We start from the raw sequence: 27,539 nt of genomic DNA on the forward strand, positions 1-27,539 counted from the left end.
CAAGTGCCTAGTACTTGCAATGTACTCGATAAACACAAGCTATTATTTTATTATTATGATCACTCTTCAAGATACAGCTCAGACGCCATCTTTTCCATGAAACTTTTATTGACCTGCTGTAGTGGGACAGACATTCTTCTCTGACTTTGCTTCTAACACAACTCTGCTGGTTCTCCAATTTGGCAAGTTCCTTAGCATTGCAACTCCATTTCCTAGCCTAGAGATAGTAACAGCTAACAGTGCTCATATGTGCGATGTGTGCTCTCTCTGAGAGGCTAAAGTGGAACATTTGCTCTTTTCTTAGACGTAATTTCAACTTTTTGAAGAATTGTTTTTAATTTTATTTTTTGATAGAAAGAGGAAGGAGAGTGAGAAAGTGAGAGAGAGTGGGGGGAGAGGTGAACAGGGAGAGAGAAGGGGGGGGGAGAGAGAGAGAGAGAGAGAGAGAGAGAGAGAGAGAGAGAGAGAGAGAGAGAGAGAGAGAATGGATCCCAAGCAGGCTCTGCGCTAATCACAGAGCCTATGGTGAGGCTCAGTCTCCCGACCCTGAGATCACAGCCTGAGCCAAAATCAAGAGTTGGACACTCAACCAACTGAGCTACCCAGGTGCCCCTCAACTTCTTGAGGATTTTTAACTCAATGGATCCCAAACTTTATAACTTATTATGTTTCCCAGATAGGACAGAGAAGTAGCTTTTATTGTATAATTCATGCACCATTAGAATGCTCTGTGAATCTGCAGAAACTGTGAGCAAAACATCATGTATATTACAAATATGCATGAGCATTTTTCTGAGAAAATGTTTCCGATTTTTTGTTGGATCTGCAAAGGGGTCCATCACCCAACATGGAAAGATATGGAGCAATGATTTAGAGACAGATTTGTGACCTGACTTCAGTATCTGAATAGGACTTCCTGACATTAATTTTATGAGCTATCCTCATTCTTTGCTTCATTTTTAAAATTTCTTAACGTTCATATTCTCCTTCAAAAGTAAGATGGGTTTTGCCTTACCAATGGCCAAAACAGAATAGGTTTACGTTAGTCCCTTTCTTCTCAATATACCTGATTGTTATTATATACACATTGTAAAGTTTTAATTTTTAACATTACCTCCTTTTATTTAACAAATATGAATTTGGTGCCTCCTTTATTCCAGATAGGGTTCTAGGACGTGGGGACTTAAAATTAACAAGACAGAAGTTTCCTGCTGCCCTCATATATTTGTTTACTAATGCAAAAGACAGACACTAAACAAAGAATTAGATTAAATAATAGGTTAATGGTATAATTTTAGATAGTTCCATGAAGAAAATGAAGATAATGGAATAAGAATGATGGTGGCAGGGTACATTCCATAGAGCAGCTTTGTAAAGTTTCACTGAGAAAGTGATGTTTGGGCACGGTCCTAAAATGATATAAAGTAACCAGCCATGAGAATAGGAAAAGAACAGTGCAGACAGAAAAAACAGAGAGCACCAAAGAACAAAGTTGACATACTCGAGAAACTGAAACAATTCATTAAAATGACAATAACAAAGTAAAAATATTAATTGTTTTAGGCTGATTAAAGTTACATTTTATTTTCATTGTAGAAAATTTAGAAGATATATAAAGGAATAAAAATAGAATAAACAGTTCACAAAAAGCCTTTTAAAAGTTTTGTAGGGCACCTGGATGGCTCATTTGGTTAAGCATCTGACTGTTGATTTCAGCTCAGGTCATGATTTTATGGTCATGAGATCTAGCATGGCATCTGGCTCTGTGCTGAGCATGGGGCCTGCTTCAGATTATCTCTCTCCCTTTCTCTCTGCCCCTCCCCTGCTCATGCTCTCTCTCTCTCTCTCTTTCTCTCTCTCTCAAAATAAATAAATAAATAAGTACTATATTAAAAAATTTAAAAAGTCTTGATATTTTGGTATATTTCCTCCCAGAATTTTTAGATACACATATAGAAAATGGAAAGATATAAAATATCCAGCTCTGTACAATTTTTGTTCTGCCTTTTTAATTTATGTTTTTTAGTTAATTTATTGTGAGGAACATCTTTCTAGGTCACTAAATTATTCATAAGCATAATTGTGAATGACTGCATATTATTGCATCATACAAAAAGTATCTTTTATGTAATCAATCCTTATGTTGGACTTTTAGGTTGCTTTTTAATTTTTGTTTTTGTTCTGGAATAAATTTGGCAATCAACACACTGGTGGAAATATTTTTGTCATTATCTTTATATAGTTTTTTGGATTAGAAGTCCGGAAGTAGAATTCATTTTGATCTTACATGTTAATAGCATAGAACCTATCTTAGACTTATTTGACTTAATGCACACTTAATATAAAACAAAACCTTTAGAGCACCTTTTCGACATACCATTTTTTCTATATCAGGCATACGGTATTACATTTATATGTCCCCCGGTCATTTAAAAGTATTCCTCAAGATAGAACACCATTCTAGCCTGCAGGAGAGCGGTCTTTAATAATTCCAAAACTGAGATAACATTTTGGCAATGATGGATATATTAAAATTTGTACTTACAACTTTACTTTGAGCTACCTTGATCTCCACTGTGTTTTGGCAACTCTCTAATCCACTTGATTATTTATTGTCTCTCTACCTTATCCTAGAGCTATTTTTGCCCAGTGGAAGAGCAACATCAATAAACTACAAGACTTTATTAGGTTTATTCAACAAATGTTGATCTCTCCTGTTGGGCTTAATTTGTTGGTGTGTTATCATGATTCTTTTAATACATCATTTAGTGACCTTTCCTTCTTAATATTGTAGAGCCTGTGTAACATTAATCCTTTTATGTACTTGCATTTGAAGATGAATTATTGGTGTGCAATTACCATTCGTGATAATTATAGTGTTGTTGACTAATACATGAAAAGAGACATAGAGCTAAGCAACAAGGCAATACACTAAAAGCTACAGGGTAACAAGTTGTGTACCCTTGTCTTCCATTGACTCGGAAGACCAACTTGAACAGGCAACTTAACCTCTTTCCTAATAAATACATCCTTTTGATGATGCATCTGTGCTATCTGTCAAGTGCAAACGATATCCTGTATTGATTCTTTTCTTCAATGATAGAGTGTGTGTCTAATCAAGCTCATTTTAAAGTACTTCACAAATACAAACGCTAGAAAAATATTGAATAAAGCTGCTATGTTCACTGAAGTAAAAATGCTTCCTGAAAAAATATATTTCTAATTAAGGGTTATAAGAAAAGAGAAAAATATTTGTCTTCCATTGTAACAGAGGAACCACTCTTATGACTCTTACCTTATTTTTCCCAAAAGTGAAAATCGAGAACAAAGGTCTCTACTAACATAAATGTAAGATATCTAAAATTAAATTAGATACTACCTATTTGTACATAAATATATTAAAATACCATTACAGAAAACTGTTGGCCTAAACATTATTGAAGACACACACACACACCTAATACCATTAGAATTTGCAACTCTTTCTTTAATATTCTGCCCAACTTAGGCTTCTTATGTATGCTTCATTAAAAATATCTTCTAGGAATTTTTTCCCAGTCTGTTGAGATTAATAGTTGTTTCACCAGAGAGCTTTTTCAGAGAGGTTTAGAAATAAATCTGAATTCCACAGCCTAACAGAAGCTGTGAACTACAACATGGAACATCTTTGACAGTCATTGGGGTATTACTTTTCCCCTTCTCATCTGTATGTTCACTGACTTGCCAACCATAGCAAAGCTTCTACGATGTGTCTAAGTCATATCCAAGAGGAATTACTTTTTTCTTCTGAAGCCTGGAAGCTTAAGCATGCATGTTTTTGACTTTTCAAAAAATGTATTGAATATTTCATAAGTTAAGAAATTTAAGTTTTAAGGTCAAAATTCACAGGAGATTTGGTCCCATATCACCTTTATTTGTCTTCTGGGTAGATGTGTATGGGTTTTGTTTTTATTTTATTATTTAAAATTTTTTACCTTTTCTGGAATTAATCTGTATGCATGCAATGTAGAACATGCCCTAATGAGAAAAGGCTTTGTTCAGCTGCTGTAAAGGGTGTAAAGGGTGCTGCTTACCTGATCCTCCTTGTGTTGGTACCAGAATCCTGACTGAATCTGCTAGTTAGAATATACACAATTTATCTTTTGTAAAATCAACAGAGGTTCCTAAACTTGAGATTTAATCAGGATAAAATAAGAATTAGCTGAGATTAACTTAAACCAAAATATATGATTGTGGTAGGATATATACATTCAGCCTCTTCCAATTGGAAGCCTAATTATTTTTGTTTCTCTACATGGTACTTAAAGAAGGGTGTAAGGATCTTTTCCTTTACATCCTAGAAAGGTTTGGAGATTAATTTCTCCCACCCCTACAAGAGAAGGAGTAATAATTTTGCTTGGCAATACTTTGGAATTTGGATTTATGAGCCATATGAAGTCTACTGAGGAAACAAGAAAAGAATTTTGACAGAGGAGGAAGAGATAGAGGGAGGGAGAGAGATGGACAGGGGAGAGGGGGGAGGGAGAGAAACAGACACAGGGAAAGACAGAATGAGAGAGAAGCTTACTGAAGGAAACAGAAAAAAGCCTTTCCTCAGATTACAAGGAGATTAGTAGATGTAGCTGGGGATATAAATTGGTCCTGAAAGTCTAAGAGGAATGGTTCAAGAAGGGAAAGACTAACAAGTGAAACTAAAAAAGAATGCTGAAAGGGATATTACCTAAAGGTCCAGAGCCAAATGGTAGCTCAGTGAATATGTAGCAATGACCAGCCCTGATTAGAACAAGATTCTCCCTTTCCTAATTCAAAGCCTTGGCCAGTTAACTCTTCCATCTGCACCAGTAACTAATATCTCACAAAATGAACATCCAGCAAGAACAGTGACTGCCTTTTCTACAAATTTTAGCAGGAAGTCAGCAATTATTGTCTCCCGTGGGCACCCAATTTTTAAGAAGCTGTAAGAGCAAAAATGAGCAGTAGGCTTCCACACTTACACCATAGAAGGGATGGACTTGACCTGAAGAAACTTCAGACTCCATAAGCTCAGAGAGTAGATGGTGATAACACTAACAAATGATTGTTATTTGTCTTGAAGAGTGAATGTATGTAGGGGTGCCTAGGTGGCACAGTAGGTTAAGCATCTGACTCTTGATCTCTGCTCAGGTCATGATCTCACAGTTCGTGAGTCTGAGCCCCACATTGGGCTCTGTGCTGATGGCATGGAGCCTGCTTGAGATTCTGTCTCTCCTTTTCTCTGCCCCTCCGCTGCTTTTTTTTCTTCTCTCTCTCTCTCTCTCTCTCTCTCTCACACACACACACACACACACACACACACTCTCTCTCTCTCTCTCTCTCTCAAAATAAATAAATCAATTTGAAAAAGAGTGAACGTGTGTACAATCATATATACAATGACCACATCCACTATTCAGAATGTATCAAATAGTAACTTTTTTTTTAAAGTTTACTTACTTATTTTGAGAGAGAGAGAAGAAGAAGTTGGGGAGAGGGAGAGAGGGGGGCAGGGAGAGAGAGAATCCCAAGCAGGTTCTACACTGTCAGCACAGAGCCTGATGTGGGGCTCGAACTCAAAAACCATGAGATCATGACTTAAGTCAAGGTTGACGCTTAACCAACTGAACCACCAGGCACCCCTCAAATGGTAATTTTTAAGTTTTTTTCATTTGGGAACATAGTAATTTCTAAAATGGGAATTATACTTGGTCACAATAGCAAGCATAATAAGGAGAGTCCTCTCTATTAGGTAAAAAGAAAGACTAATGGAATTAAAAACTATCTGAATTAGAAGGGATTTTAAAGTCTTCTAGGCAAAGACAAATTCCATTTCACTCTTTTGTTTTGTTTTGTTTTGTCCCCCAGCCATGCTTAAATCCCACCAGGAATATTGACATCACCAGTTACTAACAAAGGTCATGGCATTTCCAACATACCTACAGTAATATTTCAATCATTACTTCTTGGATGTAAATGTAACAGGACTTGTGTCTGCAACATAGGAAACTTCCATCCACAAAATCTCACTATAGTAGTATCTGAAAGAAAAATCTGGGCACATAGTCCTTTCTGTGTTCTTAATAATATTCATTTAGGTTTCAAATGCTTTAAATCAGACTAAAGAGTTGTCTTTTATTCCCTACCAGGTGAAAAACACATCTAGAAAAAAATAATAACCTGCCTTAAGATTAGATGACAGCATGTTACTCAAGCAAAGAACCATGCAATTGCCCAGAGATGGTAATTATAGACTGCAATACAGACAATTAGTATTTGCTAAGCAATGGGAAATTTCATATGTTAAGCTGTCATAACAGTAGGTTTTATTATTAGGAGATACTGTAGTTTAATGGGCAAACTTTGGACTGGTGTTAAAAGGTCATAAATTAATTTTTTAATTGACAACCATCTTGCTTGTGATTACAGACAAGGTATCTAATTACTTTGCTCCATCATCTGTTGAAATACAAATACTCATATTTTTAAAGGACAGTTTAAATTATATGTACAATAAACCCATTTATGCTAAGATACCAAGCAAAAATTAGAAAACAAAATATCCATCTGCATATCACTTTGGTAGGACCTTACTTTTAGGGTTATTCAGTCTTTCTGGGCTTTTTTTTTCTTTTCCTTAAAATGGAAGCAACAATAGTACTTCACCTCCTTGAGATGTTATGAAGAATAACTCACATAAGATAATGCTTATAAATCACTGAGGAATGTACTTGTTATCTAAAAATGCTTGGTGAATATTACTTCTGTGACTGGTATTTACTATTTAAAATGCCCTACAATGGACGAAACTTTTTCTAATGTTTAGGATAACTGTCAAGGTAAACCATGGGTTCTGAGAGCACTTGTTGGGAGGAGCACTGGGTATTAGGTGTAAGTGATGAAACACTAAATTCTATTCCTGAAAACAATACTGCACTATATGTTAACTAACTAGGATTTAAATAAATAAAAAAGTAAAGGGAAAACAAGAAAAAATAGGCCATGAAATTATCCTCAAAATAAAGGTATAAGGATGCAAATGACTCATTAGAATATATGAAGTTTGTATTTACATAAGAGTATTTTACAATTGATTGTGAGAAGCAAGGCTTTTCTCTAAAGTCTCATTTGTTCTCTGTGGTCTCTTAACAGATCTTCCAAATAGTAGCACTAGTTTGAAATTCCCTGAAAACTAGAAATAATGTAGGCTCATGGAAAAAATTAAAAGGGTGCAATTACCTGTCTATTCTGATGAGAGGTACTAACTGAATACAAAGGCATCTACACATAAAAAATATTACATTTCAATAAGAAAACAACCTTAAAACATATTATTTTAAAGTTTACTTATTTATTTTGAGGGGTGGAGGGAGAGAGAAGGTGGGGAGGGGCAGAGACAGAGGAGAGAGAGAATCCCAAGGAGGCTCTTCACTGTTAGCACAGAGCCCGAGGTGGGGGTCAAACTCATGAACCATGAGATTATGGCCTGAGCTGAAATCAATAGTTGATGCTTAACCGATTGAGCCATCCAGGTGCTCCCTAAACCACATTTTTAAAAACATACTATAGAGTCATAAAGGCAAATGGGATTTGAAAAGACACAGAGCACGAGCTTTTATTTCAGGCTTGAAACATTTCTGTAATATTATTGATAGCTAGTCACTCAGGCCATGTTTATATAGCATCAGTGACTGGAAACATCACTTTCCAAATCATCTCTAGCTAAAGTTGGGCAAAAGAGGAGCCATGGCCATAGAAGAAGCACAGGTTTTTGGAGCGGGATACACTGGGTTTATATTCTGGTTCAGCCATGTATGATGAGTGTCCTCAATAAAAACAGTGGTACTAAGTCTCAGTCATTCCTGTCCCTTGTGCCCTGAGTAAGCCCTGATCATTATTAATGCCCACCTCAAAGTAGCACATATATCATCATCCTGCACCACAGGACAGCCATAAACATCTTAAAATAATGTACTAACTGTGCTCCTTTGCACATCTATCTTGGGCAAACCTATCACCAGAGTACAGAAAAAAATGTTAAAGAATTGTGTTACTCATGTCTTCAGAGTACAGAGAGGAACTGAAGAATGGGTTCTTTCAGATTTCAAGATGGTGGGAAATGTCCTGTTGATGTAGAGTGGGTGAGACTTCATAACTGCACCTTTTCTGCTATAGCAAAGTTACAGATTGTCTCAGTTTGTATTTCAGAGTTAAGATGGTTCATATGTCTCTGTCCTTTTTGTTTTTGTTGTTCTTGATGAAGCATTTAACTCCATTAGTGTAACAGCCATTTTCTCCTTTCAAATCTTCTTCTTGTTTCACTTGATCAATCCTATACATGACTGACTAATTGATCTTCCCTCATTTTATTCTTTAGCTTAAAAACTAATAAAACTCCCAAATCTTTACATCAAGAATGAATTTCAGACTCTCTTATCCAGGCTTTAAAGTTCTTTGGAATTTGCTACAACCCCCCTTTTCAATAACTTTCCTCCAATAACTTTCTTTCACGCTGGCTCTCCACATCACTCCAGATAAACTGGGTCATGTATTGTCCTCTAAATACACCTTGTTCTCCTCCACCTGTGGGCCCCTGTGGGCAATCTCCAGCCTACAGTGCCATCTTAACCCTGATCTGACAAGATTCCACCAATCCTTTAGGTCTGGTTTCAATGTTTCCTCTTTTATGAGTCCTTAATGATTATCTCAGACACAAAATCCTCCTATTCTGTATTTCTGAAGCAGTTCTCATATGGCTAAATAACCCGTACTTCCACTGTGAACTCCAGAAGGTCTCAGTTTCCTTCCAGGATATGGAGTCTAGCGCAGTGTCTAAGAGCAGAGGCTCTAAACCCAGATAACACAAGCTCAATTCTTGCCTCCTCCATTTCCTGGCTTATGATCTAAGCAAATTACTTACTAATCTTCCCTAGCCTCACTTTTCTCATTTATAAAATGGGTATTTAAAGAGGTTCTCCTTTTACACAAGGATTAAATGTGTTAATATATAAAAAACACTTAGACTAATGCCTTACAACACAGTATCTACTATGTGAGTATCTGCCAATATTGGTGTTATTTCTGCACATCCCTACACACATACAAATGCAATAGTGCTTTGCATATAAGGATTCTAAAAATATAGGTCAACAAATATCAGACTAATCCAGGCAGCTTATGGAGATGTGCTCTTGATTTTCTACAGTCACTCATCTCATGCACTGACAAAATTGGGGGAACTGATTTTTAAGAGGAAGATGTTTGGTTAAACACTTCTTTGGCTAAAACTAAATAAAATTTTAAACTAAATTATAAAACAAAATCTGTGAAGTTATTGGAGATAAAGAATGAACAATCTTATAAGTTAGATACTCAAAGTCCTTCAGGAAAGCTTGGTGACATAACTCTAGAACAGAGTTGGCATGACACAGCTAAGAAGATAAAATATCACCTTCCAGGTTTTCAGGTTCTCACATTTGTTGAGCTGAGTGATTTCATAAGAAAGTCAATGTGTGGGAAACCAGGGGTCCTAGATTTTATTTCTGACTTGTCAGAGAGTCCATTTTGAGTATAAGAAGATTCTCCACGTGGCCTAAAATAAAACCGTGGTGATATTTTTTCCAAGGAATTTTTTTCTGATTTATAAAATGATGTATATCTAATTGACAAAAGGCTATAAAGTTAAATCACATTATTACATTTTAAATCAACTGCCTTTCCCAAACGAATTAAAAGCACATCAGATCAGGACTACATAACCACTGAACATGGTTTTCCACCTGAGGCAAGACATGTCAATACCTGGAAAATCACTTATCCCTGATTACTACATTCTCTAGTTATGCATCATCTACATGGAGGGATCATTTTGAATCCAAGGTTTAGTGTACAAGTCCTGAGTGATTTTCTCCATTTATCTTTCTCATCTCAGTTATTCCCTTCCTCATCCACAGCCCCAAGTCATGAGCACACACAAGTACTGGCATTTCCCAGAATGCACCCTGTTCTTCCCAGCCCCTCTATGTCTGCACATGTAGCACCTCTTTTCCCCTCCCGGCATGGCAAACTTCCATACATCCTTTAAATTATAGTCCCTATGTCACCATTTGCTCCTTTCTAGATTTGTCTGAGCATGGTTAAACATCTCCATCTCTTGTGTTTCTGTAGTGCCATAATCACACCTCCATTGTTTTGCTATTACAATCACTTATTCATGTATCTACTACATGATTGAACCGTGAAGGCCCAGAGGACTGTGATGTGGATCAATTCATTTGTTGGTCTATTGTATCCAGTATGAAGTAGGTCCTCAAAAAATACTATTTCAACGAGTGCATGGATGAATTTCTATCTCTTTCTTAATGGAGCATTCAGCTTTCTGTCCATGTAAATCTCCTACAGATTCAACATATCTTACTTTTATATAAACCAAATCTGTTTTAATTTTCATTTAAAATGTCATGTTTGTCACCGACATCCATTTATACTTTTCAGAACACTTTCTTCATTCATTCCAAATTCTCCCCCAAATTACTTAGGGGTTTTAAGGACGAAGTGACTGCTCTCATGCCTAATACAGGATCTCACATTTGACAGCAAAGTAAGTATTCTGAATTTCAGAACCAGGATTTTTATCAATAACTCCTCCCCCATGCCCATCCTTTAATCACAAAGTATTTGCATATGTACACAGTCCACTGTGCTGGCGTATTGTCTTTTCCCCAGTTTCATTAGTATAGCCATTCACTGAACCATTCACCAATCCATCCATCCATGCAGGTGACGATTCCTGTTAAGCACTTATTGCCTATCAGGCACTGAGCTCAGGCCTGGAGATCCAGTGATTAAAAAGACTTGCCCTCACAGAGCACCCAGTCCACGGAGCAAGCCAAATAACAACCACCACCACAAGAGATAACACGCATTCAGTTCTAGACAACAGTGCAAAGTACAAAGGATGGAATGCAGGAAAGCACGGATTCTCTGATACTTTGTAAAGACAGATTTGAAATACCTCAAATGCCATACCTGTAAGGATCCGAGGATACCCTGGTGTCCCCCCAGTTCATCCTCTCCACTGACTTTAGCAAAGGAACAGGAACCACGTCCTAACCTCTCCACGGAGTCTCTCAGTGGCTCTCAATTACAGTCAGGAAGCACTTTATTTGAAACCCACAGAGCCCTTTCCCCCTCAGCTAGCCTGTGGGGTGATGAAAACATGGGAGCCGAGCCTATCAGTGCTCATATCAAGCAGCTGAAAAAGTTGTAGCCCATGAGTCATGGCTCTTTTCATGTGTTTCCAGATCTGTGGGAGGAGAGGCCTTTGGCTGGCAGCACTGGCAATCTAGCACCTATGATCATCACTGGGTGGGGGGCAGGGGAGAGAAAGATGCTAGAGCCACCAGGAGAGCTACATAACCCTCCCACCTCCCTAAAGTGTGCATATCCCCACTGCCACCACCAGACCATGCCTCAAAATAGTGTGAGAGCCAAAACCCACATTTTCAAAAAAAGGGACAAATAAATTAAGCTTCTCCCACCCACCTCCCTTATGTGCAGCTAAGGAAAATCAAATGAAATAAACAAGCAAATTAGCAGCTGGTAGGTGAGCTTCAGATCATGCATATGTTTTGAAGGCTCTGCCAAAGGGCTCTTCCTGAATTGGATTTGTTCTGTTGGGAAGATAATAATTAGTGATCATACTACTAATATTAAGGCCTAACATCTATTGAAAGCTTATTGTATACCAGACACCAAGCTTACAATTTACATGCATATTCTATTTAACTGTTAGAAACTTCATGAGCTATGACTGTAATCCAGACTTTACAGATGAGGAATTTAAGGCTCAGAAGGTCCTAACCCATTTGCCACGGTTCAAACAGGTAGCAGGTCCCTGAGTGGATCCCATGCCCATTAATGTCTGAAACCTGATGCTATTACACAATATACTTTCTTAAACAGGAAGGAAAATATTCAAGTAAGATCATTAAAGCATTGGCATTGTTCCCTATCATCAGTTATTAAGCAACCTATAAATTCATGTGATTTACATTTCAGCAGCAAAGTCCTCTTGCCCCCTTGCTCTGTATTGGTAAGAAACAGTAAAAAGAAAATACTTAGGACTTGAGTTGATCACAGGGGGAAAAATAATTTTTCTACATTGTTCCTAGTTTGTTTAGGGAATGTTTCACCCAAATTACTACCTTTATAGACACATATTTACAAATGCCTTTTATCTAGTAAGGAATTGGCTTTATATTATTATTTAGCATAATTTAGAAAGAATTTTCATATTTAGAAAGGAATAAATATTTTTAGTGTCTGTCATCTGCAGTCTAAAAGGTTCCCAATAAAGAAAAACATAGCTCCTGGGGCACCTGGGTGGCTCACTTGGTTAGGCACTCACTTCAGCTCAGGTCATGATCTCATGGTTCATGGGTTCGAGTCCTGCATTGGGCTCTGTGCTGACAGCTCAGAGCCTGGATCCTGCTTTGGATTTTGTGTCTTTGTCTCTCTCTGCCCCTCCCCCACTTGTGCTCGTCTCTCAAAATTAAATGTTAAAATTTTTTTTAAAAAAGTAAAACATAGCTCTTTAAATAAGAAATGAGAAATCTGGTATTTTCATTTAACAGTTATTAGTTAGGGCACCTGGGTGGCTCAGTCAGTTGAGCATCTGACTCTTGATTTTGGCTCAGGTTGTGATCTCCCAGGTTGTGAAATCAAACCTCACAGTGGGCTCTGCACTGACAGTAAAGAGCCTCTCTCTGCCCCTCTCCTGCTCTCACTCTCAAAATAATAAATAAACATTAAAAACAAGTTATTACTCTTCCTCAGAGATCACACAGAACTTGTAAATAGCGTATCTGTAGAATATTGAAGATGCCTGGATAGAAGGAGATTTAAATAGCTTTAACCATTTTTTAATTTAAACTGGAAACCTCCCAGAAACCAGCCCTCTAAAAAGATCACAGAGTTTTCAGGTGGGGTAAGAAACAGACCTAGAAAAAGCCCTCCCATGGAACTCTGAATGCTGAAGAAGAAAGCAAAACATGGCTGTATCCATTCTGATGCCTTCAGTATCTGGGGCAGTTGGAGAGAAGAGAGGGGTCTCCAACGAAGCCCCTGAAGGCTTTTTACTCAGGGAGCTCTTCAACTGTCCTCCCCCTATAAAATCCCAACCTGGCTTCAACTTGGAGAGTTACCTGGTCTTTAGGTGCTTCTGATGCACATCAGCCTATTAAAGACTTTAACCTCTTTGGGGGGTCACTTGAATTAGTTTCTTTTGACATCATTAATTATATGCCTCTCTGCATTAGAATGTAAGCTTCTTATTAGTCCTTATCACTAGGATCCATCTTTCTGGTTCTCCACCATCACTAGAACTTAGAATAATGCCTCTCTCATGGTAGGCACTCAACAAATATTTGTGGGCTGACTTTTATTTTAAAAGGGAAATAACTCCTTCCTAACAACTTATACAATTGGTTCTTGCAGATCATGTGAGCTACCACTTGTACTCTGGCTCCTTGGAAAAGAATGTTTATTCCAAACGCCCTAGTTATCTTGCTCTTGAATGCAGCCCCAGTAAATGAAGCTTCTTATAATTCTATTTACACTGATTTTATGGACTTAACTATCAGTTAATCCTGTCAGAGGAAAAAGCATAGTGGTCCTTTTGTATAGACAAATGAAACAGGGCTAAAATTAACCACACTTGAATAAGGAAGCCACAAAAACTATACAGAATCTTCCATTCAGGGAAAATGGTCACTTAATATTTTTTGCTAACCAAGTCCTTAATAGTGAGCACTATTTGAAAAGCTCTCAAATACCCTGGAGCCCAGGAAAGTCAGGAAAGGACTGCACAAAAAATTCCAAGCTACCAATCAGAGGAAGGAGGCCATTAGATTGAATTGTCATATTATGTCCATTTTGCTTTGTTCCTTACTATTTCATTTAATTAACTCCTTCTGCATAAAAGGAGGTTAGGATTGTGGAAGAATTGTTACTATGACTTTGGGTAAGCAAGGGTCCCATTGGTACAAAAAGGGAGGAAACGCTTTAATCCCTTAGTAGGAGCTACAGCTAAATGAATGGTTCCTGGCATTGATATTTAGAAAGTAAGCCTGACAGAATCTCTGTGATCTTCTGACATGACAACGTTTACACTTTTATGGACCAACAGGAGGACAGAACTAATTTCTTTAGCAAATGGTCCAGGCACAGTTATTATCTCCCTACCTGGAGAGCAATGGACAAAAGGAACTCGATCTTCCTCCAAATGCTAAGTCCCATTTGATGGCAAACAGACTGAGCAGGGGCCAGACTTGAGCTATAGAGAATAGTTAAGAGGCCATTGTATCAATCCAGGAGCAGAGAGGATGGGGAAAATTGGACATATTTGAGAGCTAAAGTGGATTTAGAATTAATATTTACTGTAGATGATGGTATATATGAACATATTCTTTAGAATTCATGTTATTGCATTACATCAGTGACCAAAGCATAAAAACATTAGTTCTAGCACTATTTGTCAAAATTATGTTTCTAAGACACTAATTTATTTTCAGCCATTCTCTCCTCTGTTCCACCACTGCCCCTTATGCAAACCTCTATTGTATTATTCTAAGTTCCATTTGTAAGAGTACAGTTACAAGAGTAACTAAGGTCTTTTTATGAGGATTTTCTTTTTTCCAGAAATTTGAAAATGCATGACTAATGTTTGGGTTACAGTGACATCCAGATATATTTGATAGCACATTTTAGTTTTTTACTGAGTCCATAAATAACTTGGAAAACTTCCTCCATTATAAATTAGAAGAAAACCACATGCATAATGCTAACTGAACTGCGCATATTGCAGATTTTTCTTCATTTGTCTCTTAAAATTGGATTTATCTCCCAATTATTTCAAACTTCCAAGACAAATTCACATACAATTTTATTAAAATGCAATTTCTTTGTGGGCTACTTTTGCTAGGTCAAACACATTCACTCAGTTAAGATGAAGTGCGATGAAACAAGTTTTACATGAAGCAGTAGGAATGGTAGCAGAGTAGCTTGCTCCCTCAAAGATGGCACCCTCTTGCAACACCCAACATGGTATGTTATTTCTATCTTCCAACCAACTTTAAGATGTTGCATTTACCACTGTCATCTTTCCTCAACAGTAGCTCATGCCCTTAGTGGTGCTCAAGTATATTCACAGCAGTTTTACCAGGGTCTTGGGAATGAATTAAGTTTGTTGCTCATAGGCATTTAGAGTAGATAGAAGGTTTATCCTCCTTCAGCTGTAGAGAAAGCTTTTACCGATTTCCTGTCATTGTGGGCATCTTCATTTCTGGACCCAAGTCATGTTTATTTTCAGTTCAGAATGCTGGTCTTGTCTCCTCTGAAGTCCATTTTCTAGATAGAGCAAGTCAAGACTACTCATTCCCCACCCATGTCAGTCCTCTGTGACTTCAGTCTCTTCTGTCTTCAACACTTCTTATGCTTGCCTCATCCTCCTTTATAAAACCTATTTCCTTTCTCCCGTATGATCTCCTTTAATTCTTAAACTCTGCCCCTAAGTTATTGAGGGCACAAGAAATACCACACACATGATCTCTTCTAGCATTAACATGTCAAGGCAAACCACTCAAGTCAGATTCATCACAAGGCACTAAAATTAAAAAAAAAATAAAAATCAAGGCCTGTAACTTTAAAAAATGTCAGGTTAAGTGAATATCAAAAAATGTGAGGTGAAGTGAAAAGAAGGGATTTTAAGAAGTGAGAGACCCACCATTCATGTTTTTCCTATCTGTGTATAGTATGGAATCACTATTATCCAAAGACAAAGAACAGAGTGGGAAAAATTCAATGCTGACTTGATGCTATGGAGATCAGGGTGTGGGGCAGAGTACAGTTAGAAGAGGGTGGCAATGGTATATGAACTACACATATCTGCTCTTGATTCCTGGCTCCTGGCTCAACTGTTAATGTGTCACATTGGGCAAATTATTTAAACTTTGTAAGCTTTAATTTTGATTTACATAAAACAAACATAATAGTACTTCCTCACAGAGTTTTTGAAAATGAAAGATAAGTGAAGTGCTCACTGCATGGCTCGAGTCAGAGGGATTTTACTATCAAAAATTCTGAAATCTTCGTATCAGGAACCTGCTATTTTTGGATTTTAATGTGATGCAGCTCTAGGCTTCTTTAATTTTGGCACTTATTTCCATTTTTTTAAGTGTATTTATTTATTTTGAGAGTGAGACAGAGAGAGAGCAAGCAGGGGAGGGGCAGATAGAGAGGGAGAGAGAATCCCAAACAGGCTCTATGCTGTGAGCATGGAGCCTGACACGGGGCTCAACCTCACAAACTGTGAGATCATGACCTGAGCTGAAACCGAGAGTTGGGATTAACCGACTGAGCCATGCAGATGACCCCGTGATATCCATTTCTAATGTAGTTGTCTACCATCCTTTTAATGCACCCACAGCTATAGTCACAGTGCTATGTTCACGGTTTCCCATATAGACCACAAATACTTCTTTGTCTTCGCTCATCTTCATTTTCAGTACCACCTCTCCCCACTATCTTCCTCTCTCCTTATACATCTAGATCCTGCCTCATGAAGCTTTCCCAGATTGCACCGTGGCTCAGTCAACTCACCTTTCTCAAAATATCTATTCGGTATGTAACATGCCATTTGCCCATGTCCTCTCTTGGGTCTTGCCCTAGGTATTTTGAGATATCACTGAAGGGAATCAACATGGACTCAAAAATATGAATAGTCACTACTACCCTTTCCTTCTTCGTCGGTAACACTGATATTTCAGTTAGGTGCTGCTACCTTCACTGAGCACTGATGTCTCTGCGTGACACCGGGGATACTTCCAGACCCTACCTGTTTGAGTACTATTAATTAGCTGAGTAGCCAGCTCCTTGTTTGGGTAGTCAGTGATTAGCCAGTGATTAGTGTTTGAGCAGCCAGTGGAACCCTCCGGTTCCTCAAATGGACACTATTCCTTAGGCAAAGTGGGAGACAATGCCTCCGTTCCATTTGCTATCATCTATTAAATGACAAAAACTTGGTATCCATGACCTTATAGATGTAAGAGTAATATCTCATGAATATTAATATATTACAGACGAATTTCAGCTCTATGTCACAGTTCTTTATTTCTCTTTAAAATTCTCATATGACTCATTTGTGAACGGAAATGCTATGTTGGGGACAAATTCAACCAGCTCATCACATCACTCTGCCCCTCTGATGACTAAGACTTGCTTATTAGGTCAGGTTTGTCTACTGATTCTCTTCGTTTAGATTTTTTTCTTCTTGGAAGCCCCTCAGTCCCCAGCTCTGGAAGTTGCCCCCAAGGAATCTCAGGTTTTCCCATATACGAATCTTCTAAATGGATGTAGCTTAGGCATAATCACAGAACACACTATCTTCATATCATTTATGCTGTTCATTTTACCCTTAATCATTTACTCCTTCAAGTCATAATTTAGTCTTTTATGTGTTTTTTGTCTTATCTCTCCATCTGGATTGTCAGTTCTCTTGGGACAATGAAGGGAGTATCACAAGATCTGAGAAGGAAAACACTATGTTACGACATTGTAGATATTAATAAATACTTTCTGAGTGATTTTGGGGGAAATGTTAAATGAAGCAATAGACAGAATGGCAAAGAATGGACATCTGAAGATGATATGAAAAGTGTGCAGGCAGTGCTCATTAATTCAGCAAACATTTATTGGGGAGGTACTAAATATTCATCACTTGGGTAGTTACACCAGGGACAAAAGGAGATCTCAGTCTAACAAAGGTATTCAGTATGTTCAAAGGTATATCTTTTTTTTTTTCTTTCATGACTGTAACAAATATAAACTTAGGGTAGTATGGGAATGAAGGCATGCAAAGAAACCCAAGAATGTTAAAAGGTTATGAATTTCATTTCTTGCCAATAAACACAGTGTACTACTGATGAAGTTATTAGATCACCTAAGGATCATCTTTGTGTGATTTCCTTTATGTATAGCTACTACTTGGAAGTTTGTTTCAATGAAGACAACATCCCTTTGCAGAAGTACAGGGTTCAGGGCAGAAGTAAAGCACCTTCAAGTTGTTTAGATGTCATGGTGATCTGAATGGTTGGTCTTTATATATCCAGTAGTAAATACATTTGGTGCTCTCCAATTAAAGAACTGGGTCGTTCTCCCTGCAGGCAATTCTAAATGGGTAAAGGCAATGTGCCAGGCCAGTGCCCAGTTTTCTGTAGTGACTTTTCTATTGGATAAGTGCAAAATGTGTGTTTTTCCTAACAGTCACATGGCAAGTGCCTAAATCTTCCCTAGAATAGTCAGACCTTGAATTGACTCACATTTAAATATTAAAACCCAGTGATTGTTTTGTCTATAACAAATAACCCTTATATCCCTTTTTCCTAACCACATAAGATAAACAATATAACATATATCATACAAAATTATTTAAAATGGTCCTTTTAAAGAATTTCATTCAAATACAAAATATCTGCTGACCTGCAAACTCTGAAAAGTAGCTGTTTTAATTTTGTTTTAAACAGGAAGAGTTACTGAAAATGAAGGTAGGTGGGATGTGAATGCATGGGCAGAACAGGGTGAAATTTACAAATACCTAGCACACACTATAAATGTCACTCTTTGCCAGTAGGAAGATAATTTTATTTTAAAACATTAGAATAGAGTGTACAATTTGGAAATGCTAGCAAGGAATTTTACTTTTTTTTTTTTTAACACACTTAATTATTGTTGACAGAGACAGACAGAACATGAGCAGGGGAGGGGCAGAGAGAGAGGGAAACACAGAACCTGAAGCAGGCTCCAGGCTCTGAGCTGTCAGCAGATCCCGACAAGGGGCTCAAACCCATGAGCTCACGAGATCATGACCTGAGCCTAAATCTGACACTTAACCAACTGAGCCACCCAGGCGCCTCTAGGAATTTTACTTCTATTTTTTTTAATGTAATATTCAAATTTGAATGTCAGTCTAATTGATTACTAAACTAAATAAGAGAGTGCATACCCTTTTGTTTTGACCAAAGCCTCAACTGGCTATTAAAATATATCCACTGTGATAAAATGTCATGTGCCTATTCATTCTTTCATCCATTCATTAATTCACTTATTCATAAATACCTATTAAGGGACTGTTAGGTGTCAGGCTTTTTTTTTTTTTTTTTTTTTTTTTTTTAATTCACTCACTTATCATCACTTCTTTTTGTCAGGACTTATTTTAGGGGTAAATATTCCTACAATAGGTAAGAACCAGTTCTGGGCCTTAAAATGTTTTTAATCTGGTGGGAAAGGGAAATAGAGATGTGGACACTAATACAGAGCCCTAATCAGCTAATACAGTGGGAAGTGAAATCACAAATAGCAGTGTGTTTGTTACTAATTGAATTATACTATCCTAAGGCAGATCTGGCATATATTTACATTCATCTTTATGCATTTGGAATTACTTGATTCTCATTTGTAACAGATTTGTTTCCAAGTCTAAATTGCAAATACCTCCCTGATATATTCAAACCTCAGCTACTGGGTTTCTGCATTTGAAAGATTCCTGTTTGAACCCATGACTGTGTCCAAATAGGGAAGAAAATGCCTTGTGGAAAAGGCAAGCTGAATTTGCTATTGATATTTATAATCCAAGCATTTGAGGAAACTTCTATGTCCGGTCCCTGAGTTCCACTTAAATTACACCCGTGATTACATTTCACAAAGGATGCCAGATACAGAGGCCAGCCACACACTCGCCTAGGTAGAAGATTATTACACTTGGCAACTAGAAAGGTACTTAATGCAGTTACCTTCTCATTCATTAGAGAACACAGTTTGAAACAGGAAGGTTATTTCCAAGATATGAGTCCCTTTAGTAGTAAATGCATCCGATTGACTAGAATGAGTTATGGGACATATCACCTAAGGGTGAGACAACTACAGCTCGTGGGTGAATGATATGCAGAATTTAGGACAAATGAGATCACACTATAGTTTACCATTCTTTTCAGGACAGGTATTTTTTTCTCTTTTTTGGAAGTTCTCCAAATTATATCTTTTAGAAGGTTCTGGCTTAAGAATTCCCTTGGATGAAAGATCAGTTGGAGAAAATACTACCCATTCCGCTGATGAAGCATGTTTTCATTCTGCTGCAGGCTCATCCGGGAAACAAAATGTTACTTTTTTAATAAAAATTATCATAAATTAGCTTAAACATTATACTGTAATAACTGTACTCTTTTGGCTTACATCATATCAGATTTGATAAATGAATTTATATCAACTACATCCAGGAGATATTCAGAAGTAGGGTAGGAGACTTTCTACTAGAGGATATTTACAAAGCTTTAGAGCCTAACTAAATTCCAGTAACATAGACTCATAAAAAGGGATTTAAACTCTTAAATTTTTCTATCAGTATTAGTTTTCCGTGTACTTTGAATTGTTCATATAAATACTAACATTTTCATGAAATCACATTTTCGAGTCACATTTAAATACCATCTGAAATATTTCCAGTTCTGCAGATAGAATTTTTGTTCTTAATCCTGATAATTTACATCATATTTGGCAGCCCACAACACTTTTACTAAACATTCTAGAAAACACTGTTCTTTTCAACCATCCCATAAAGGCATTTCAGCTAAGCAAAGGCATAGAAGAGAGTAAGGTTGGATTACCAGTCATCAAAACTGACAAAAAATTAAGTGATCTAGTCCTAATGTGATTGAGAAGAAAAGGCGTATGTTCATTTATACATGCCAGCTCTGTGGGATACTATCATTCTGGGAAAACAGGAATAAGTTAGAATTGATCTCTGCCTTAGAGGACTCACATTGTGGTTACAGAAGCAGATGTAATGGAAGTATGGAGAAGGAGAAGTATGGAGAAGTATGGTAAGGGGTTGAGAAGGACAAATAATAGCCAGATATGCATGACAGATGGTAACAAGCACTGTGTAGTAACACTAAGAACCAAATAAAGTGCATGCATATGAATGTCTCAAGAGGCAAAAAGAGACACATTGAGAAATAGCGCTTCATCCTCAAGTATGGAAATGACATGTTGCTATTTGCTCTCAGCTGTAGGTTTGAATGGATGGAAGACAAAACCAAAGATAAGGAAAGGTGAAAAGACTTCTGTGGCCAAGCATTTTTTAAAACCAAAGACAATTCTTAATCTTTGAGACTCAGTTCTGGATCCACCTCCTTCATAAAGCTTCCCTGAGACCTCTAGCCTCCCAGGACTTTTTCTTCCTCTGAATCTGTTGTTTCTGTCATCTATCCAAGTTCCTGCCTGACACTTACAGTACCGTCTTTTTTCTTTTTTGCTAGTGTTACATATCTGTGTTGCTTGGCACAGGCATCATAAACTCCTTCAGGGTAAAGTTAATATTTAAGAGTAGCGACGGTCTTTAATCTATGTGGAAGTGAAAGCAGACAGAAATGGAGACTGTTTCCTATGGCCTTGTGCCCCCTGCAAAAAAGACTTTCAGCAAAAGTTTCCTAATGATGGTGCTAATGATGTAGCCTAACACTAACTGGCTTTGGCTCCATAATTAGGGCTGCATTTTGAATGTGTAAAATGTAGCTGTGTATATAGAATTCTCCTACCAAGAATATGAAAGTGAGGTTACCCTCTGAAGAGTAATTCCCTACTAAAAGGAACTCTATCTATAAGGGTTGCCTTAAAGTTACAATGTCTCTCTGGTTAAAAACAAGGAGATGGAGAACAGTGTCAAGACTTGGTTGATATGAAAAAGAAAGTTATAACCTCATATCTAGAGTAACATATCTAGAGAAGGGATATACTGGAGGTGATGGTATGTTTGGATCAAAACACGGGAAATCCCAAAGAGGGGAAAATGTTAGCATGCTCATAGGTTGGGAGGAGAGAAAAAAAGAGGGAAGAGTATGTGTGTATGGGGCAGGCAGGGGGGAGAGGTAGAAGAAGAGGAAGAAGAAGAAAGAGGAAGAGGAGGGGGAAAAGGAGGGAGAAGGAAAAAGGAAGAAGAGGGAAGGAGGAAGGAGAGGAAAAAAGAGAGGAAAAGAAATGGGAGGGGAAAAAAAAAAAAAGAATAAGAATGTGACTGGCCAAAACCTCTGTACTTAACATCAGAGTTGTAATCTTGTGGGAAAAGATCGTTCAAGATCATTTATATTCCTCTGACCAACAATTCTCCATTTATTCAGGAAGGGAGTGGCAATTGTTGCAGTTAAACCTAAACCTTTTCTTTTTGAGCCAGTCCTTATCATAAATTACTACACCAGCAAAATGCAATTGGCTGCAAAACCCTTTGTATATGGAACATACACCTCCAGATCAGTGTTCCACAAAAGCATGCTGGAAAATGATGTTAAATCACTCTGGTGCTCTCTGTTAGGGGAAAGAAATGCTACATAGATGAAAGACAATACATTACTCAAATTATTTTTAAAGTTTACTTACCTTGAGAGAGAGACAGAGAGACAGAGAGAGAGAGAGAGAGGCAGAGAGAGGGAGAGAGAACCCCAAGCAGACTCTGTGCTGTTAGCACGGAGCCTGACATGGGACTTGAACTCACAAACTGTGAGATCATGATCCAAGCTAATTAAGAGTCAGATGCTTAACCAACAGAGCCACCCAGTCGCCCTTCTCAAATTATTTTAATTGTAGCCATTTATGTAGGTATTCAAAAAATTATAGGTACATAAATTGTGGCATTTATGCCAAGAGTTATTTATGAAGTCTATGTAAATTCTCTGTTGAAAAGAGGAAACCAGTTTGTTAACTGGTATCATTAGCAGCAAACATGTGCTCAGAATCAGGGCCTATCATAATGGCCCTGCCCTGCATAATGGCTCAGGACTAGCACTAATGGGCCCTCCATAAAAAAGAGATACTCTACCTCTTAAGCAACTTTCAAATTCATGGAAAAGCAATATGCACACATATGCAAGAAAAAATTACAAAATATAAAAATACATAGAACAGCAAATGTACTCGCATGTATAATGGCATAAAGATTGGAACATTAGTCTCAGGAACTGAAAAATAGGATAATAATATAATGGAATACACACAGGTTTTAGACAAAGGAGATCTTGGGAGATCTTGCCCTCACACATGCGAGCTGTGTGAGCTTGGAAAAGTAACTAACCTTTCCAAGTCCCGGTTTTTTCATCTTGAATATGTGTGTAACTGTGTCTATATTTCAGGGTTATTGATATAAAAGACTTACATTGATCCCAATATTCAATTGAGGGTGGGTATCATTATTATTTCATTCCTACTGTCCTGTTGGATGCAGTAGAAAGAGACATGATATAATCAGGTGTTGGTTATCATATTTCTGCAGAAGAGACTTTGTAAAGATTGACTTCAGCAGTATCTTAATTTCATGCTAAATCTTATCCTTAGAATAAATAACTCCCTTCTAATGAAATGTTCCCCTTGCTCACTCAGGGATTTCTTGCCACTCAGTTCAAACTCATCACACACGTGCTATCGAGCTGGTAACCCCTGGCATGATTCTGCTTCTTGACTGCCCAATCAACTGCACAGCCCATCACTTCAGCTACTTCCAAACCACGGTGCATCCCTGAATCTCTCTCCTCTCCACCAATGGCTTCCTCTGCCCCTCACCAAGGGCAGCGGTGAGCTGCCAGGGCAAGATGAGCATCTTTCTGGACCTGGCTCTTTGCAGAAACTCACAGTCCAATCCTAGAAAGTCCTTCGCCAAAGCCTGGAATCCTTTATTTACCTCAGAGTGATTCATTTTCAACAGACCCTCCCTCGGTTTTCTAGTCTACTTGTCTTCCCTCACATCTCAGCTGATTTATTTAGATTCTGCCATTTGTTGACAAGAATAGGGCCACCCAAAACCAACAGTCTATGAAGCACAGGCCAGAAATTCATGGAATTGTCTCTAATTTATCCCCGTTCTTCTCCTATATGGTTTTAGGTGGCATGTTGTGAAATTAATCATGACAGTTAATTTTTAAAGTATTGTTTTACCACGTTAAAAGCAGTTTTAATCCTAAATTTTCATTTTAAAATTAATAACAGTATTTTTGTGTAAAATACATGTAACAAAAGGAAAGGTTAAAGGCATAATTACATATATACTACTTGATTAATGTCAAGGACCTCTAAAGACAGTATCTATGAGTATATGTTAAAGTAGTGTTTCCATATTAGAGAATTATGTCAACAGATCAGGATGATTTGTTTGCTACTGTCAGATATATGTTAATGTTTCCTTTAGTGGCTTTCAATGTGTTTTATTGATTCTAAAGACTATAATTTGGTATGAAAAACCATTCTGGTCATATTTGGTTTTAAAGAAAATGCTATTCACCTCAATATCAAGGCACCCAGCAATGTGATTATAATATAACCAATAACGGATTGGGCCTTATCTTAAAGTCATAACACTAACCACAATACATAGACTTGCCATTATCCTAAGAAGGAAGTTGTTGCTATAAAGAGATTAGACCCAAGATCTCCTCAAAGAGCCTAAAGAAAAGAAGTGCTTATATGGGAAAATGACAATTAAAACTAGCACCACAACAACTAACAGTAATTGAGTGCTTATGAGGTGTGTAAATGCTAAGCATTTTACATATCATTTACTTCTAGGGACTAAGGATAAAATATTCTGACATTTCACTGAAACAAATGAACTTCTAGGTAGAACTGCTACATCTATAGACTATTAGTAGTAATAATAACAATAGACTATTAGTGGTAATAATAATAATAATAATAAATATCAGTAACTTTTATATATCAGTAATTTATAAATCAGTATATCAGTAATTTATAAATAGATATATTTTTATATATATCACTTATTTATAATGTGTCAGATATTCTGCTGAGTGTTTTATATGTGTGATCTCACTTAATCCTCACAATTATACATGGGACAGCTACTACTACGTGCGTGTTACAAGTTGGGAATCAAAGTTCTCAGATGATAAATGACTTACCCAAGGTCATATAATTTGTAAGTGTCAGAGTTTGGATTCAAATCCAGGCTTTACTTAACGACAGGGCCTTTAATTGAGATAGTATATTCACAACCACAATTTGCTATAACCTGTCTTCTTGAAATATGAAAGGGTAGCTTGCTAGGATAGCAGTAGTCTAGTGACTTCTACCCAGAGAAATTCACACCCAATAGCATGGAAACAGGGAAAGCCTTACTTCTTTCTTCCAAGCATTTGGGATCTATAAAAATAAAAATTCAAAATTTGTGACTGTAAAATAGAACCATACTTTACTTATAAAAGCAACAAGGCATTTAATAATTTTTTTCTTGATCCTTTATTTTATATTAAATCATTCATATGCATAAAAAATTTTTGTCATCATATGATTTAAAAAAAAAATCTTTGGCTCAAGTCATGATCTCATAGTTCGTGAGTTCAAGCCCCATGTCAGGCTCTCTGTGCAGAGTCCTCTTCGGATCCTGTCTCCTTCTCTCTCCCCTTCCCCGCTTGCACATGTGCACTCTCTCTCAAAAATAAACTTAAAAAAAAATCTTTCACTAAATAATGGCAGTACTGCAAGCTATAATATGCCTTTGATCTAACACTGGGCAAGATGAACCGAATGCTAGCTGGCCTCACTAAGAAGAGAGCAATTGTATTTCCTGCTGTTAACACAGAAGTTATGAATTTGACCTCAAGCACAATTTTTGATATTCATTCATTCACTCATCAGATATGTTTATTGAAAATGAATGTGTCCCTGAAATTAAGGTCTTAAGAGAAGAAAGACAAAGACCTTGGTCTCACAAATATTACATTATAGTGAATCATATCTACATTTCCTTAGGTATGCATATTTTGAAAGAAATTCTTGGATTTTTCCCAGACTACAAGAGAAGTTCACTGAAAATAGATGATTCAGTCATACAAAATGTACTGAATTTGGTGTACTACTGGAGAGCCTTCAACAATGGTAATTTTCAACAAAATAATTGGGGTGAAAGCTGGGCTGTGAGTTAGGAGTTTCCTATAGCAGAAGTGTGAATGCACCCCAGCTCATTAGAGGACTATGTCAAGGAAGGTTGGGCTGAAGTTCACCATCATTCAATTTGTGTCTTCTTCAGGCTCCTTACCCCGGTTATTTTCCACAGCTTTAAAGTGTTCCCTATCATTTTGGCCAAATGTGCACAGTGCTGGAAAGGACATACTTTCAGCAGAATTATTTAATTAGGTTTAAGTAAGCACTACATGCCAAGTAGGGTAGCTTTGCTTTCTGGCCATAAAAATGTGCCTGCGATGCACGCTGCATTCCCAAGGAGTGAAACAGCGATTGATGGGATGATAAAACAATGAAGGGAAGGATAAAGCCTGAGAGATAAAAGTCTCAAAAGGGAAATAAAGTAGGGTAGCAGCTGCCCCCATCTTAATTGAGGCATAAATTTCAGGAACAGGATCTGAGGTTTAATTTCAAGCACATACTGGGAGAGAGTTGTGAGTGTGTGTGTGTGTGCGTGTGTGTGTGTGTGTGTTACCCGTGTAGATGATGGAAAACATGTACATTAACTTTTCATCCTTTGTATTAAGAGTTTTCAAACCACTTATAAAAAAGGAGAAAGTTGCAAATGTAGAAGTTTCTGGATTATCACTGAGAGATACTCATTTAGTCTGAATCAGTGATGAGTAGGACCTGTTCCAGGCACTGGTGACGCAGCACTAGAAATGACACATTTATGCACTCATAGAACTGTATACTCTGAGTTTACCATTTGTCTCTGCACATACCTTCCTTGCCCCTACGCATCCCATGCCGTGTCTTTAAGCACAGATTCAATTACATCAGGTCCATATGTATAACACTGTAGCTGTGCACACCAAGCACTCCAGTCCAGCCCCTACCTATATCCTCCATCTCTTCCTGTATGTCTCCCTACTTTCCAGGGGCAAGTCTCCCATTCTCCAAAGGCAACATATATTTTTACATCATGGTGGCTTTGCCATACTGTTCCCTGAACTTAGAATGCTGTTACACCCATTTCCCATCAATTAAAATTCTCCCTACCTTTTTTGTTTGTTTATTTATTTTTATGAGAGAGACAGACAGACAGACAGGGAGACAGACAGAGAGAGCACATGAGCAGGAGAGGGGGAGAGAGAATCCCAAGTAGGCTCCCCGTTGTTAGCACAGGGTCCCATGAGGGGCTCGATTCCATGAACCCTGAGATCATTACCTGAGCTGAAATCAAGAGTCAGAAGCTTAACCGACTGAACCACCTGAGTGCCCTTCTCCCTACTTTTTAGCGATGCAGCTGAAATGCCTCTTAAGCCTCAAGACCTTTGAATACTCCTATCAGTTACAACAGTCCTTCATCTTAGTTTCTGGAGAATTCTGTTTGAAATATATCATCAAACTTTTTAGTTCATTTCACCCAAAGTTGAGCTGTTTACATGGCAGTTTCACCCTGCTAGATGAATTCAGGGCAAGGAAGGTTGTTAATTTGTTACTGGCCACAC

The 27,539-nt window shown here is 37.5% G+C and overlaps 1 protein-coding gene across 7 annotated transcripts in view; it reads right to left on the reverse strand.

Annotated features, from left to right (window-relative positions):
• Positions 1–27,539, reverse strand: part of LINGO2 (leucine rich repeat and Ig domain containing 2) — a 1,147,525-nt gene that overhangs the window by 276,489 nt on the left and 843,497 nt on the right. The gene's annotated exons all lie outside the window — the stretch shown is intronic.

The sequence above is a fragment of the Panthera pardus genome, unplaced genomic scaffold, assembly GCF_024362965.1.
Source record: "Panthera pardus isolate Hobbes unplaced genomic scaffold, ASM2436296v1 HiC_scaffold_20, whole genome shotgun sequence".
In the NCBI taxonomy this organism is placed as follows: domain Eukaryota; kingdom Metazoa; phylum Chordata; class Mammalia; order Carnivora; family Felidae; genus Panthera; species Panthera pardus.